A 16,234-nucleotide genomic window follows, 5' to 3' on the forward strand; every position below is an offset into this window, starting at 1 on the left:
TATTTATTTATTATTTTAATCAACATCTTCAACTGGGTTGGGGTTAGGCAGTTTGATTTCCGCAGGTCTCCTACTAACGAAGCCAGCCTCAGTGTTTCGTCCTGCTGAGTCAAGCACCGGATACAAAGCACCACAGACCATAAGAAAACAAATATAAATGGAAGGGCAAAGTGACATTTAAAATAAGACTCCTCCTAAAGCAAGCAAACATGGTTATAGAAAGAGTTTATTTTTAATTGCGCTATCTATCCTACTGCTGCCACTCGATTAAGCAGTTGCCTAATGAAGTTTCACTACTGCTTTTTGATAATTGCAGTTATCCTTTCTGTGCCTAAACTACTCCCTTGCTGTAAATTAGACATTTTTGGAAGACGTTTTCACTCATTCCGTTCTCCAGATTCCTTTTTAGCACACTAAAAGTCATCCCACTTCTTTTCAAAAACAATTCTTTAATCGGAGCATAATACAATTTATCACTTCCTTGTATTAAATAAGCTGATGCCCTGATGATCATTAAGATTCAAAACAACTTCCAAAGTTTCTTAATTTACAGCAGGGTCTAGATAAAGCTCTGTGAATAGCTGGTGCTGTAGCTAGCATTTCCCTGCTGTATGTCCAATGAAGGATTAATCTCCGTATATGTTACATACACTACTACATGAGCTCTCCTCTAACTACAGAAATGTGCAAAAATACCACTATTAATTCTGAGAACTGTTTGAGTCTCTGAGAGAATATACTTTTCATGTTTATTACAGTTTCACTGTCTAGATAATTTAATATTCAAGCTGTGTAAGTCTAAATAGCTCAGCACAGCTGGTGTGGTGTCTTATTATTTCTCACTTTTCCTCTTATCTGTGCAATTTTAATAATTGGGAGCCTAAAAACGGTATGGTAAGTGGATAAAATTATTCAAGGTATTCACATATTTGGCACATAGTCAGTGAGAAGCTTAAATCAATTTCCTTAAACTGTCAGCCATGATGTATATCTAAATGGAGTGCTGGAGTTTAGTCAGATTCATTGCTTATTGTTTGCCTCTGCAATTATGAAATATGAAAGTGGGTAGAAATTTTATTAGGGTCTTCTTTCCAGTTGGAATGGCACTGGCAAGTTATGAATATTTTGATATTTAATCATAAAAATAATATCCCCTTTTTCCTTTAAAAGATTATACATTTAAACAGAAAGTCTTACTGTTTTTGGTGGAGAAAATACAAAAAGTTAAGTCAAATCGCACCTTTCTACCTTGACCTCTGAGCCTGGGGAATATGCTCTTTCATATTTGATTACATTAAATTCAACGTCTATGCAGCTTCAGATACCAAACTTGAATGTCAGAATGAAGACTTTCCTTGTATTTGTGGTGTACGACTTGTTTAGACTGATATTCTATTTTTTTAAAAGATTTTATTTATTTATTCTTGAAAGACAGAGAGAGAGGCAGAGACACAGGCAGAGGAAGAAGCAGGCTCCATGCAGGGAGCCCGACGTGGGACTAGATCCCTGGTCTCCAGGATCAGGCCCTGGGCTGAAGGCAGGCACTAAACCGCTGAGCCACCCGGGCTGCCTGATATTCTATTTTTAATCCAGCTGCTTCTTTTGTGTAGATAAGGAATTAAAACTTTCATTTTTATATGTACAGATTTGTCTACAAAAATGTTGAATGTTATAGAAAATGGGGAGATTTTATTGCATGAATCTTATTCAGAGTTAATACTGCATATTTCTATTCGTTGCTTTCTAATTCTAAAATAAAGATGTCTCTTAGAAAATAGTTTCCAAAGACTAAATGTTTAAAATTGCACTAAAATTGCACAAATCTGACTTTTTTTTCTGCTTAAATGCATACGAAAATCAAGACGTAGTTATTTTTTGTCATCTACAGCAGTAGTATATTGTTTAGATAATTTGTCATGTGGGGTCATTTTAATTTAAATTTTAGATAAGCAAATTAGTGTAATTCTGAAGATGTGGCACATCTCCTCATCATATTCTTATCCTCACACCGAAAATGACTCCATCTGGGTCAATCCCTTTGGGTATTAATTTGAGCAATTGAAATTTAGAAACTTAGAATGACATTATTTCATGGGCATGCATCCAAATGGAATCTTAGACAAAAGTGCTTCTGATTTAACTTTCTGTTCTAGATCATACATGCAAATCCCACATCCTCACAGAACAATACTACAGTTTAATCTTTTAGAGATTTTTTTTCTAATTTCTAAATTATTTATATGAGTAAGTTTATGAAGTTTTAAAACTTTCTTATAGCTATTCTTTTTTGGGGGGTGGAAATGATTGTTAAAAGTGCAGAACTGACTTTTGTGAACAAAGCTTTTATGAAGTGCTACCTACATAGTCAGATCATCTTTCCTGACCCACACTACTGCTATTTATATCTTACCAGATTTTTTTTTCATCCGTTCTCTGGAAACATTTTCAAAGGTATGTGATACCCACAACCCCTTTACCTCCTCCCCTGACTTACTGAAATAATGTTCTTTTTGCTTTCCTAGGATTAAGTAAAATGTGACTGGTTTCTCTCCCCTCTAGAATTTGCTGCAGTTGGATGAGATTATCCACTTTTCCACTTCACATGCATCTTTTGGCCGAGAGTTGTTCAGCCTTCACCCCAATTTCTGTTATGTATTCTAGATTATTGTTTCCACTTTAACACACACACACACACACACACACACACACACACACACTGTCCTTTTGAGATTCAATGCCATTAAATATGCTAGTCTCTAACTTCTTGCCATGTTTTTCATTCCCATACCCCATAAAGACATTGGCTTCTGTTTCTTTGTTCTAGACTTGAATCTGCCATCATTCTGAGTGACTTCAGACATCGCTTTCAGTAATCCATCCAGCACTATAGCTTTATAGGTATAGGTGCATCTCTATTTTGATTATCGATCTTAATACCTCACAAGACATTTAATTCCATGAAAATATGCTGGATCTTGTCATCATGTGAAATAACTGCTTCTGTAAAACTGTTAACTGAAATGTCCAACCTCCTCACAAAAAAAACACACAAATAAACAAGCAAACAAAAACATAATTGAGATACCCAGGCCTTTGTTTTCTCTTATTTTGCTACTCTATGATGTCCTTTCATTGGCTCCATTTTTTTTTCCTTACCAGGCTCAACCCAAAATGAACTATCTTTACCAAACATCTGCAGCATTTTCTATACACTATGTTTCTGTAACATATAGGCAACAGCCTCGTACTCATGCACAACCATTATATTTTGCCTTTTCTGATTCTCATACAGAGAACACACACTTAGGCAAATTGATGTGACTTCAAGGTCATGATCTGTGACCTCAGCTGGGTCCTAGTTACTTTGTCTCCTTCAAGAGACAAAGAAATAATGAAATACATTGAAATAATGTTCTGAATTTTTACCACAATTTACAAGATTCAAGAAGTAAAAAAGTTAAGACAGTGAAAAGAACAGAAACCTCTTTTCTTTTAAAGAAAACATCCAAAAGTCTCTATTTTTTCTCTCATGTGCAAGTTGTAGTTTTCCAAAGAGAAGACCAGATAATGGTAGAATTTTCTTTCACTCTAAACTCAAACATAAATATGTTATCTTTAATAATCTATATCAAACTTCTCCATATATATAAAACTAATTTTCTACTCTCACTTCCCATTGTTTTACCCCTTTCAATTTCTCTCTCTCTCAGAATGAATAAAGTTTAAAAACTGAGTATTTACTCTGCATATTAACATACATGAGAGAATCTTAGTCAGCTCCCCACTGGAGACCAGGGATATGCTTCATATCATATTATTAAAAAAAAAAGAAAAGAAGAGAAGTTTAATTAATTCCAATGAACTCCATCCATTTAAAAAAAATCTATCAGTAGGCAAAATTTCCCAGAGTGTGTTTTCTTTTTTCCTCCCTTTAGCTTTACACTTTTAATGAACTCCCATTTGGTTCAATAATTAATCAAAAACAATCATTTTGCTTGTTAGGATGTTTCTCCTTCTGTTTCCTTTGCAATATATTTTGAATCCTGCTGATGGCACACATTTACATAAGTTAGACAACTGTGGGACACTCAGGTGGCACAGTAGATTGAGTGTTTGACTCTTGGTTTTGGGTCAGGTCATGATCTCAGGGTAGTGAGATCAAGCCCCACAATGGGTTCTGTGCTCATCATGGACTCTGCTTGGGACTCTCTCTCCCTCTGCCCCTTCCCCTTGCTCTCTCTAAAATAAATAAATGATTAATTAATTAATTTGAAAAATTAAGTTAGACAAATTTAATGGCAGAGAAATTGTGAAATGTATATTAATGGTTCTTCAAATTCTAAGAACCACTTTCTTTTCTAAAACTTCATTCATAAAGGCCCATATATCTATTTCTCAGATATCAATCATCACCTCTTCAAATATCTATAATATTATATAACCTGACAACTGCATCTTAAGACTCTAAGTGAAGCTGATAATGTATCTATGGATGTGAATCTTCAAGCAAGACCACGTTCAACTACAAAAAGTATGTAATTTGAGGTTTTGATTTTTAAGGTACTAGAGGGTCAGTGTTTCCAATTTCCTTTGAAGTTTAACCTGTGGTCTAAATAGGCTACCTTATTATAAGAGCTAGTGAGTTGTATCTTATAAGGACCCTTTATTTTTTTTTAATTTTTTTAAAGGTTTTATTTATTCATTCATGTATGTGAGAGAGACAGAGGGAGAGAGAGAGAGAGAGAGAGGCAAAGACACAGCAGAGGGAGAAGCAGGCTCCATGCAGGGAGCCGGACATGGGAATAGATCCTGGGTCCCCAGGATTCCACCCTGGGCCAAAGGTGGCACCAAACCGATGAGCCTCCAGGGCTGCCCTATAAGGACCCTTTAAATGTACATATATTTAGTTTTACAGATTAAATAATTTTTACTTTTTAATTTTGCAGACAGGTTATATTTCACAATAAATTTTATAATTTTTTTCTGAATTATCACCATATTTTGCCCACTTTTCCCTATTAGGTATTCATTATTTAACAAAACATCAAGGAGCCTTATATAAGTAACATCCCAACTAATTGTTCACAAGTCCAGGTATTGGTAATCTTTCCAGATTTTACAACCTGAATAATAAAATAAGGATCAGCAATATAATCTGGAAGTAATTTTATGTGCATTTGATTGCTTACATAATTTCTTTCAGTATCATTTTGAGAAGAAAATTAAGTTGATTTTCTGGGAAAACAGTGGGCTTGCTTTAAGATTCTAGACGCTACATACATGATAATCAGAACACCTATATAATTAACTCAAAATAAAAGGGTGGAACTGCTTCTACATAAAATAAGTCTGGTGTCCACTTTACCACCAATCTTTTCAATAGATGGTAAATTCTTGTGTTGCATCACTAACTACCCTGTTTCCTCCACAGCTTTGATCAGTCCAATTCATGGGACTACATGTAGCTGTTTAATAACCAGACTACTTGAAAACATATCCCCTTACCAAAATCCAGGTTTCTTTCCTGAGGCATCATACTGAGTTGGAATTTTGAAATCCTAACTAGGATCCCTAAGCCTGCCCCAATTTACAGGGTTTTACCCAAAAACTAGTTAGTAATGAGGTAAAATCTAAGGCCTACGATGTGTCTAAACTATTTTTATTTATTATACCTTGAATCTGTTTTGGCAATAAGAACTAGGTGCTGTGAAATTGCAAAAGAGAGGAAAGAGGATACCCACTAACATACTTTTACTTTGGTGGCTTTGGAGGTGTTGGCTGATGGAGAAGCATCCAGATATGGCGAGACATCTCTGACTAGCTCTAATCTATGGTCAGATGAATGGATAACAGGAAACTCCACATCAAGTTAGTCTGGAAAATTGTTCACCTTAACTTGTCTAACCTCTGCAACTGAACCTGGGGCTTTGTCATGGTGTTCTGTTCTGTTTTGTTTTTATGTATCGTTAACACCATTAACTGCCTCCAAAGTTAACAATGATCTCATAGTTATTCACCCAAAGGACATGTTCCAATTTTTAATTTACTTGTACCAATTGCTGCAGCTAATACATTTCAAGTAATATCATTATTTCAACTACCTTTTGTTTTTGACATTGAATCACTCTTCCCTATGTTTTCTCTGATTTCTCAATTATTTCTAAATATCTAGCAACAAATTTGCTTACTTATGTTGCTTCCTTAACGATCATGTTTCCTATTCTTTGCTCATTTCCACTACTTTTTTCTTATCCTCCAAAGGCTTCATAATTAGGCTGAGTCAAGCCAGAACTTCACCTAGGAAGGATTATGAAGTAGGAATTTCCCACTGAGAAAAATGTCCAAGAACATCAACTCATCATTAAATTTAGGTGATATTTGGACTTGATGTTTAACACTAGGCTAAAAGGATGCTAGGCTCTAGTACTGGGAAGCAGCATAGATGATTTTCCTCCTTCCAAACAACGACTGTCATCCTGTCTTGGCCATACTTTAACTCAAATACACAAAATTGAATGTAAATATTTTTTGTACGTGTTCTCCAAATATCTAAAATGCAACTTTTAGAGAAAAAAAATTGTAGAATTCTTCATAAGATGCTTCTAATTTCTGTATTAACTCCCATAGTTGTTGACATCATCTACTTAGGTATGCAAGTAAGAAATAGAACTTTACTCTTGATTATCCCACTTTCTTACTGCCTATCCCACTATCTTACTGCCTATACAGATAAAACTGTATTTCCTTAGCTATTTATATTTCTCCCAAATGCATCTTCTTTTTCCATATTCTCCTTAAAATGCCCACTTTAATTATTTCCTAATCTTTTCCACACTCTCTATAGCAAAACATCCATTTATACATGTAAAAATGACTACTTTGCTCTGATCTTTAATTCTTTCAGTTTTTCTTGTTATTGATTTTTAGTTAATTCCATTGTACTTGGAGAAGATATTTTATATGATTTTGATCTTTTAAAATTTAGTGAGAATTTATGTTTTAGCTTACATTCTATCCCATAGAATTGTCCCAGCTCACTTGAGAAGAATATGTATTCTGCTGTTGTTAGCTATGGTATTCTGAATAATTGCTAGGTCTAGTTGATTTACAGTGCTGTTCAAGATGTTTTTATCTTTTTTGATCTTCTCTATATATGTTCATTTATTATCAGAAGTGAGGTATTTAAATCTCCAACTATTGTTGTAGAACTATGTATTTCTCCTTTCAATTCTATGAATGTTTGCTTCATATATGTTGGAGATCAGAATATATATTTATAATTGTCATATTTTCTAGAGGGATTTAAACTTGTATCAATATATAATAGACTGCTCAATTTGTTAAAATTTTTTAAGCCACGTGGTAAGCACAATGCCAAAACCTAGAAAAGACTTACAAAAGATAAAGAAAGGGGAATCAGAGCAAACTACCACAAAAAATTACCATTTTACAAAGATTCGAAAAAACAGAAAAAAGAAAAAATGGAACTACAAAAAGCCACACAGCATTTAAAAAGATGGCATTAGTAAGTCCTTACATGGCAATAATTACTCTAAATATAAATTTAGAGTTGCATTCACTAATTGAAAAGCAAATTATGGCCAGGTGGATTAAAAAAAAACAAACATATGGTGCTTGCTGCTTATAGGAGACTCATCTCATTTTTTAAAGTTTTTATTCAAATTCTAGTTAGTTAACATACTATGTAATATTAGTTTCAGATGTAGAATTTAGTGATTCATCACTTACATATAACACCTGGTAATCATCACAAGTGCTCTCCTTAAACCTATTAACCCTTCCCCTCCTCCTCTGGTAACCATCAATTTGTTCTAATATTGTTAAGAGTCTGTTTCTTAGTTTCTCTCTCTCCCCCTTTTTTTCCTCTTTGCTCATTTGTTTTGTTTCTTAAATTCCACTTATGAATGAAATCATAGGATATTTGTCTTTCTCTGACTGACTTAATTCTTTTTAGCATTATATAGTCTGGCTTCATTCATGTTGATGCAAATAGTAAGATTTCATTCTTTTTGTTGGCTGAGTAATATTCCATTATATATAAATAATATTCCACTTCTTCTTTATCCACTCATCATTCAATGGACTAATAGGCTCTTTCCATAATTTGGATACTGTAGATAATGCTGCTATGAACATTTGGGTGCACATATCCCTTTGAGTTAGTATTTTTATATTCTTTGGATACTTATTAGTGCAATCACTAGATTGTAGAGTAGATCCATTTTTAACTTTTGGAGGAAATATATTGTTTTTCAGAATCACTGTACCAGTTTGCATTCACACTAGCAGTGTGAGAAGGTTCCCCTTTCTCCACATCTTCACCAACACTTGTTGTTCTTTGTGTTGTTTATTTTAGACATTCTGACAGGTATGAGATGGTATCTCACTGTAGCTTTGATTTGCATTTCCCTGATGATGAGTGATGTTGAGAATTTTTTCATGTTTCTGTTGGCCATGTCACTGTTTGTGTATCTTCTTTGGAGAAATATCCATTCATGTGTTCTACCCATTTCTTAACTGGATGATTTGTTTAGTTTGATAAGTTCTTTATATATTTTGAATACTAACCTTTTATCAGATATGTCATTTACAAATATCTTCCCCCATTCCACAGGTTGCCATTTGGTTTTGTTGATTGGTTCCTCCATTTTGAAGGAGTCCCTAATGCTTATTTTTGCCTTTGTCTCCCCCTCAGGAGACACATCTGGGAAGAAGTTGCTACAGCTGGTGTCAAAGAGGTTACTGCTTGTGTTCTCCTCTAGGATTTTGATTATTTACTGTCTCACATTTAGGTTTTTAATCCATTTTGAATTTATTTTTGTGTATGGTGCAAGATTGTGGTCCAGTTTCATTCTTTTGCATGTTGCTGTCTTGTTTCCCAACACCATTTGTTGAAGAGATGGTCTTTTTCCCATTGGCTATTCTTTCTTGCTTTGCCAAAGATTAATTGACCATATAGTTGTAGGTTCGTTTCTGAGTTTTCTACTTTCTATTCTGTTTCATTGATCTATGTGTCTTGATCACATTTGTAATATAGCATGAGGACTGGAACTGTGATGCTGCTTCCAGCTTTGCGCTTCTTTTTCAAGAATGGTTTGGCTTTTTGGGGTCTTTTATGGTTCCATACGAATTTTAGGATTATGTGTTCTAGCTTTGTGAATAATGCAGGTGTTACTGCATTTAATGTATACATTGCTTTAGGTAGTATAAATATTTAAAAAATATTTGTTCTTCCAATCTGTGAGCATGGAATGTTTTTGTTTCTTTGTCATCTTTCATTTCTTTCATCAGAAACTCTTTCAGAGTACAGGTTTTTTACCCCTTTATTTAGGTTTATTCCTAGTTACGGTTTTTGGTGCAATTGTAAATAGAATTAATTCCTTGATTTCTCTTTCTGCTGCTTGATTATTGGTGTATAGAAATGCAACTGATTTCTGTACTTATTGGTGTATAGAAATGCAACTGATTTCTGTACTTACTGGTGTATAGAAATGCAACTGATTTCTGTACATTGATTTTGCATCCTGCAATTTTACTGAATTCATGTATCAGTTCTAGCAATTTTTGGTGGTCTTTCTGGGTTTCTGTATAGAATATCATATTACCTGCAAATAGTGAAAGTCTGACTTCTTCCTTGCCTATTTGAATGGCTTTTTTTTTCTTTTTGTTGTCTGATTGTTGAGGCTAGGACTTCCAATACTATGTTAAATAACAGTGGTGAGAGTGGACATCTCTGTCTTATTCCTGACCATAGAGGAAAAGCTCTTTTAATTTTTCCTCATTGAGGATGATATTAGCAGTGGATTTTTCTTACATGGCTTTTATTATATTGAGCTATGTTCTCTGTAACCCTTTGTTGACAATTTTTATCATGAATGGATGTTGTACTCTGGGAAACGCTTTTCTGCTTCTGTTGAAATGGTCAATGGTTCTTATTCTTTCTTTTATTAATGTGGTATATCATGATGATTGACTTGCAAATACTGAACTACCTTCATAGCCCAGGAACAAATCCCACTTGATCGTTGTGAATGATTCATTTAATTTACTCTTAGATCTGGTTTGCTAGTATTTTGTTGAGAATTTTGCATCCATATTCATCAGGAATACTGACCTGAAGCTCTTTTTTCGGTGGAGTCTTTATCTTGTTTTGGTAGGGTAATACTGGCCTCATTGAATGAATTTGGAAGTTTTCCTCCTTTTATTTTTTAATTATTTAAATTCAATTTAGTTAAATATAATGTATTATATTTAATACATAGTTTTATAGTTTTAGGGGTAGAATGTAGTGATTCATCAGTTGCATATAACACCCAGTGCTCATTACATCAAGTGCCCTCCTTAATGCTCATCACCCAATTACCCCATTGCCCCATCTACCACCCTTCCATACAGAAGAATGAAACTGGACCACTTTCTTAAACCATACATGAAAATAAACTCAAAATAAACGAAAGACCTTAATGTAACACAGAAATCCATCAAAATCCTAGAGTAGAACACAAGCATCAACCTCTTTGACTTAGGTCACAGCAACTTCTTGTTAAACACATCTCCAAAGGCATGGGAAACAAAACAATGAACTATTGGGACTTCATTGAGATAAAAAGCTTTTGCACAGCAAAGGAAATAGTGGATAAAACTAAAAGCAACCTATGGAATGGAAGAAGATATTTGCAAATGTCTTATCAGGTAAAGGGCTATTATCCAAAATCTATAAAGAGCTTATGAAACTCAACAACTCAAAAACAAAAATCCAATAAGAAATGGGCAGAAGACATGAACAGACATTTCTCCAAAGAAAATACACAAATGGCCAACAGATACATGAAAAAATGCTCAACATCCTCAGTATTAGGGAAAAATAAAAACCACTATGAGATACCATCTATTTTTTGGAATAGTTTGTGAATGTCAGATGTTAACTCTTATTTAAAAGTTTAGTATAATTTGCCTATGAAGCCATCCACCCTTGGACTTTTATTTGTTGAGAGATTTTTAATTTATTCAATTTCTTTTCCGGATATCAGTCTGTTCAAGTTTTCAATTTCTTTGTTTGAGTTTTGGTAGTTGATATGCTTCTGTGAATTTATCCATTCTTACATGTTGTCCAATTTGTTGGCATATATTTTTTTTCCTACTATTCTTTCATGATTGTATTTCTGTGGTGTTGATTGTTATTTCTCCTCTCTCATTTGTGATTTTATTTATTTGGGCCCTTTCTTTGTTCTTTTTGATAAGTCAGCAGGTAGAGGTTTTTTTTTTTTAAGATTTTATTTATTTATTCATGAGATACACAGAGAGAGAGGCAGAGACACAGGCAGAGAGAGAAACAGATTCCTCAAGGGGAGCTTGATGTGGGACTCCATCCTGAGACTCCGGGATCACACCCTGAGCCAAAGGAGGTGCTCAACCACTGAGTCTCCCAGGTGTCCCCAGCGGGTAGAGGTTTATCACTTTTCTTAATATTTTTCAAACCAGCTCCTGGTTTTATTGTTCTGTTCCACAGGAATTTGTTTTGTTGTTGTTTCAGTTTCTGTATCACTTACTTCTGCTCTAATCATTATTTTCTTCCTTCTGCTTGCTTTAGGCTTTATTATTCTTTTTCTAGCTCCTATATACACAAGGTTAGGTTGTTTATTTGAGGTTTTTGTTGCTTTCTTAGGTAAGCTTGTATTGCTATATACTTACTTCTTAGGACCGCTTTTGCTGCATCCCAAAGGTTTGGACCATGTTGTGTTTTTATTTTCATGTGTTTCCACCTATTTTTTCTTTATTTCTTCTTTGATTTCCTGGTTGATTCATTCATTGTTTGGTAGCACATTGCTTAACCTCCATTTATTTGTGGTCTTTCCAAATTTGTTATTATGGTTGACTTCCAGTTTCGTAGCCTTGTGGTCAGAAAACATGCATGCTATGATCTCAATCTTTTGTACTTGTTGAGGACTGACTTGTGACCTAGTATGTGATCTATTCTGTAGAATGTCCCATGTGCATACAAAAAGAATGTGTATTCTGCTGCTATAGGATGAAATGTTCTGAATATATCTGTTAAGTCCATCTGGTTGAGTGTGTCATTCAAAGCCATTGTTTCCTTGTTGATTTTCTGCTTAGATTATCTATCTATTGCTGTAAGTGGGGTGTTAAAGTCCCTTACTGTTGTTGTGTTATTACCCATGAGTTTCGTTATGTTTCTTATTAATTGTTTTATATATCTGGGTGCTCCCAAGTTGGAGGCATAAATATTTACAGTTGTTAGATCTTCTTGTTGGATTTTCCCCTTTATTATGATATAATGCACATCTTCATATCTTGTTACAGTCTTTGGTTTAAAATCTAGTTTATCTGATATAAGTATGCTTACTCCAACTTTCTTTTGATATCCATTAACATGAGAAATGGTTCTGTATCCCCTCACATTCAATCTGCAGATGTCTTTAGGTCTAAAATGAGTCTCGTGTAGGCAGCATATAGATGGGTCTTGTTTTTGTCATTTTTTTCCATTCTGACATTCAATGTGTTTTGACTGGGGAGCATTTAGTCCATTTACATTCAGAGTAATTACTGATAGATATGTAGTTAGTGCCATTTAATTACTGTTTCTGGATATTTTCTCTGTTCCTTTCTAGTCTTTGTTGCTTTGGGTCTTTCTTCCTATCCAAAGAATCCCCTTTAATATTTCTTGCAAGAGGGATGCCTGGGTAGCTCAGTGCTTGAGCATCTACCTTCGACCCAGGTCGTGATCTTGGGGTCCTGGGATCAAGTCTTGCATCAGGCTCCCCGCATAGAGCCTGCTTCTCCTTTTGCCTGTGTCTCTGCCTCTCTTTCTCTCTCTTTCTCTCTCTCTCTCTCTCTGTCTCATGAATAAATAAATAAAATCTTTAAAAAATACTTCTTGTAAGACTGGTTTAGTGATCATGAACTCCTTTAGCTTTTGTTTGGCAAACTCTTTATCTCTTCTTCTATTCTGAATGATAGCCTTGTTGGATAGAGTATTCTTGGCTGCAGATTTTTCCCATTCAGTGTGTTGAATATACATTCCACTTTCTTCTGGCTTGTCAAGTTTCTGTGTTAGAAATCTATAGCTAGCCTTATGGGTCTTCCCCTTAAGTTAAGAACTTCTTTTGTCTTGCTGCTTTTAAGATTTTTCTTTACTACTACATTTTGCAACTTTAATTATAATATGTCTTGGTGTTGGCCCACTTTTGTTGATTCTCATGGGAGTCCTCTGTGTCCAGAATCTGAATATCTGTTTCCTTCCCCGGATAAGGCAAGTTTTCTGCTATTATTTTTTTAAATACATTTTCTCCCTTTTTTTCTCTTCTTCTAAGATTCCTGTAATCCAAATGTTATTACATTTGATGGAGTCATTCAGTTTCCCAAGTCTACTCCTGTGTTTCATAGTTCTTCTTTGTTCCTTTTGTTCATCTTGATTATTATCCATAATTCTATCTTCTATGACTTATTCATTCCTTTGCTTTTCCATCCCTGTGTGCATTGCAGTAATCCTGTTATTGCATTTTTCATTTCTGACTGATGCATTTTATTATCTTATATCTCTGTGGTGTCTCCCTGACACTTCCATTCTTCCATTCTTTTCTCAAGCCCCGTGAGTACTGTTATGATCATTGCTTTAAATCCATCAGGCATGTTACTTATATCTATTTTTGCTTAGATCTCTGGCCATGACCTCATCTTATTCTTTGATTTGGATAAATTCCTCCGTTTGGCATTTTGTCTAAGTCTCTGCATTCTGTGTGTAAGAAAAGCTCATTATGTTTCCTACTCCTAAGAATAATGGCTTTATGAAGAAGAGATAGTATAGTGTCCAGGGCTTGGAACTTCAGGCAGTATCTCTGATGTGTGGTGTGTGCACTCTCCTGGAGTGTTCCAGCCGTTCCATCATTCAGGCCAGTCATCTGAAGAAGCTCTCCTTGCTTGTGGTGGGCAGTGTTTGGTCTTTCCCTAGAATGTGGTTTTAACTAGGTGTGCTGTGATCTGCTTAATAAATAAGACCTGATAATACACTAGAACTGAAACCCTACAGAACTCTCTGGTTGGGAGTCATGGTGTGGACAGGGTTTCTTCTGCTCTTCTGAGGAAGGGGCCCACCATGTTGGGACTGAGGCAAGCTTGACAAAGAAGTGTAGCCCCCCTGAAGCACAGGGGTGGGGCACTTGGTATGAGTAGGTTAGGCAGCAAGCATTAGCTCTGTCTGCTTTCGTAGGTTGCTCTGTGTTTATGCTGAGGGGTGTGGGAGGGAAATGGTGTCAGCTAGCTCCTTGGACCGGGAGAGGTATCTCATAGAAGCACTCTAAGAGAAGGGAATAATGATTTCCCTCTGTGAACCAGGTGTTTTACACATAGCTGCTTCCATATTCTCTGTCCCCAGGTTGTTTGCTTGACTTCCCTCAGTATCAGCCAGGTCCACTGACCTTTGAAATCCCAGTTCTTCGGACACCTGGGTGGCTCAGGGGTTGGGCATCTCTCTTTGGCTCAGGACGTGATCCCAGAGTTCCAGGATTGAGTCCTGCATCGGGCTCCTATATGGAGCCAGCTTCTCCTCCCTCTGCTTATATCTATGCCTCTCTCTGTGTCTCTCATGAATAAATAAATTACAAAAAAAAAAACAAAAAAACTCAGTTCTTAAGTCCTGCTGGTTGCAAGAGTTCATGAAAATTAACTCCTCTTGTTTTCCCAGCCAATGGCTTTGGAGAAACGTTGTCCTATGCATTTCCCTGTGTGTGCCTTTCTCTCTCACCTTTCTCTGCAACCACAGGTACCCTCTTCACAGCACCCGTGATCTGTTTCTCCTAAACCCAGTCACTACACATACTATATTCTTCAAGTGCCTTCTTCTCTCTTTAGTTGTGGAGTTTGTTCTCTTCAGGTTGACTTCCAGGGTATTTAGAATGATTTCATAGTTACCTAGTTGTATTCAAGGGATGGTATTAGCCTAGGGTCCTCTTACTCCACCACCATCTTAGCCCCCCTGAAACTTGGTTCAAATTGAAGAAAGAAGATAAGCTTGAGGGTTAAGGGATGGAAAATATATTCCATATAATTTGAGGCCAAAAGAAAGCAGAGGTAGCTATATTTATATCAGACAAAATAGATTTTTTTTTATTGGTGTTCAATTTACTAACATACAGAATAACCCCCAGTGCCCGTCACCCATTCACTCCCACCCCCCGCCCTCCTCCCCTTCCAACACCCCTAGTTCGTTTCCCAGAGTTAGCAGTCTTTACGTTCTGTCTCCCTTTCTGATATTTCCCACACATTTCTTCCCCCTTCCCTTATATTCCCTTGCACATTAGAACATATAATGTGACAAAATAGATTTTGAGCCAAAAATGGTAGCAAGAGACAATGAAGGTCATCATACAATGGTAAAGAGATCAACTCATCAAGAATATAGGATAATCATATTTATACACACCCAACATTGGAGCACATAAATATATTAATCAAATGCTAAGAGATCTCAAGGGAGAAATAGACAATAATTAAGTAATAGTAAGGGACTTCAATACATCACTTCCAGCAATGGATTGATAACTGAATCAGAAGCAGCTCATTTTATGGGGCTAGCATTACCCTGATACCAAAGCCATATAGGGACAACATAAGAAAGAACAACTATCACCAATATCCCTGAAAAATATAGATGTAGAAATATTAGCAAATTGAATTCAACAACACATTAATAGGATCATACACCATGACCAAGTTGAATTTATCCCTGGAATGCAAAGATGATTCAACATATACAAATCAAAAAGTGTGACAGACCATGTTCATAGAATTAAAGATAAAAATCATAATGGTCATCTCAACAGATGCAGAAAAAATCTTTTTACAAAATACAACATCCTTTCATGATAAAAAAACTTTCAACAAATTGGGTATAGAAGGAATGTACCTCAAAATAATAAAGGCCATATGAGACAAACCCATAATCAATATTCTACTCAATGGTAAAAGACTGAAAGTTTCTTCCAAGATCAAGAACAAGATAAAGGTGCCCCACTCTCACCACTCTTATTCAACATAATACTAGAAGTGCTACAGAGCAATTAGACAAGACAAAAACAAAACAAAACAAAACAAACAAAAAAACCCCAAACATTAAAGGCATCCAAATCAGACAAAGTAAAGTAAAAATTGTCATTATTTGCAGATGATATAAATTTATATATAGAAAATCCTTAAC

The 16,234-nt window shown here is 35.4% G+C and overlaps 1 protein-coding gene across 3 annotated transcripts in view; it reads right to left on the reverse strand.

Annotated features, from left to right (window-relative positions):
- Positions 1–16,234, reverse strand: part of LOC144300414 (zinc finger protein 385C-like) — a 453,807-nt gene that overhangs the window by 29,063 nt on the left and 408,510 nt on the right. The gene's annotated exons all lie outside the window — the stretch shown is intronic.

This window comes from Canis aureus, chromosome 28 (genome assembly GCF_053574225.1).
Source record: "Canis aureus isolate CA01 chromosome 28, VMU_Caureus_v.1.0, whole genome shotgun sequence".
Taxonomy (NCBI): domain Eukaryota; kingdom Metazoa; phylum Chordata; class Mammalia; order Carnivora; family Canidae; genus Canis; species Canis aureus.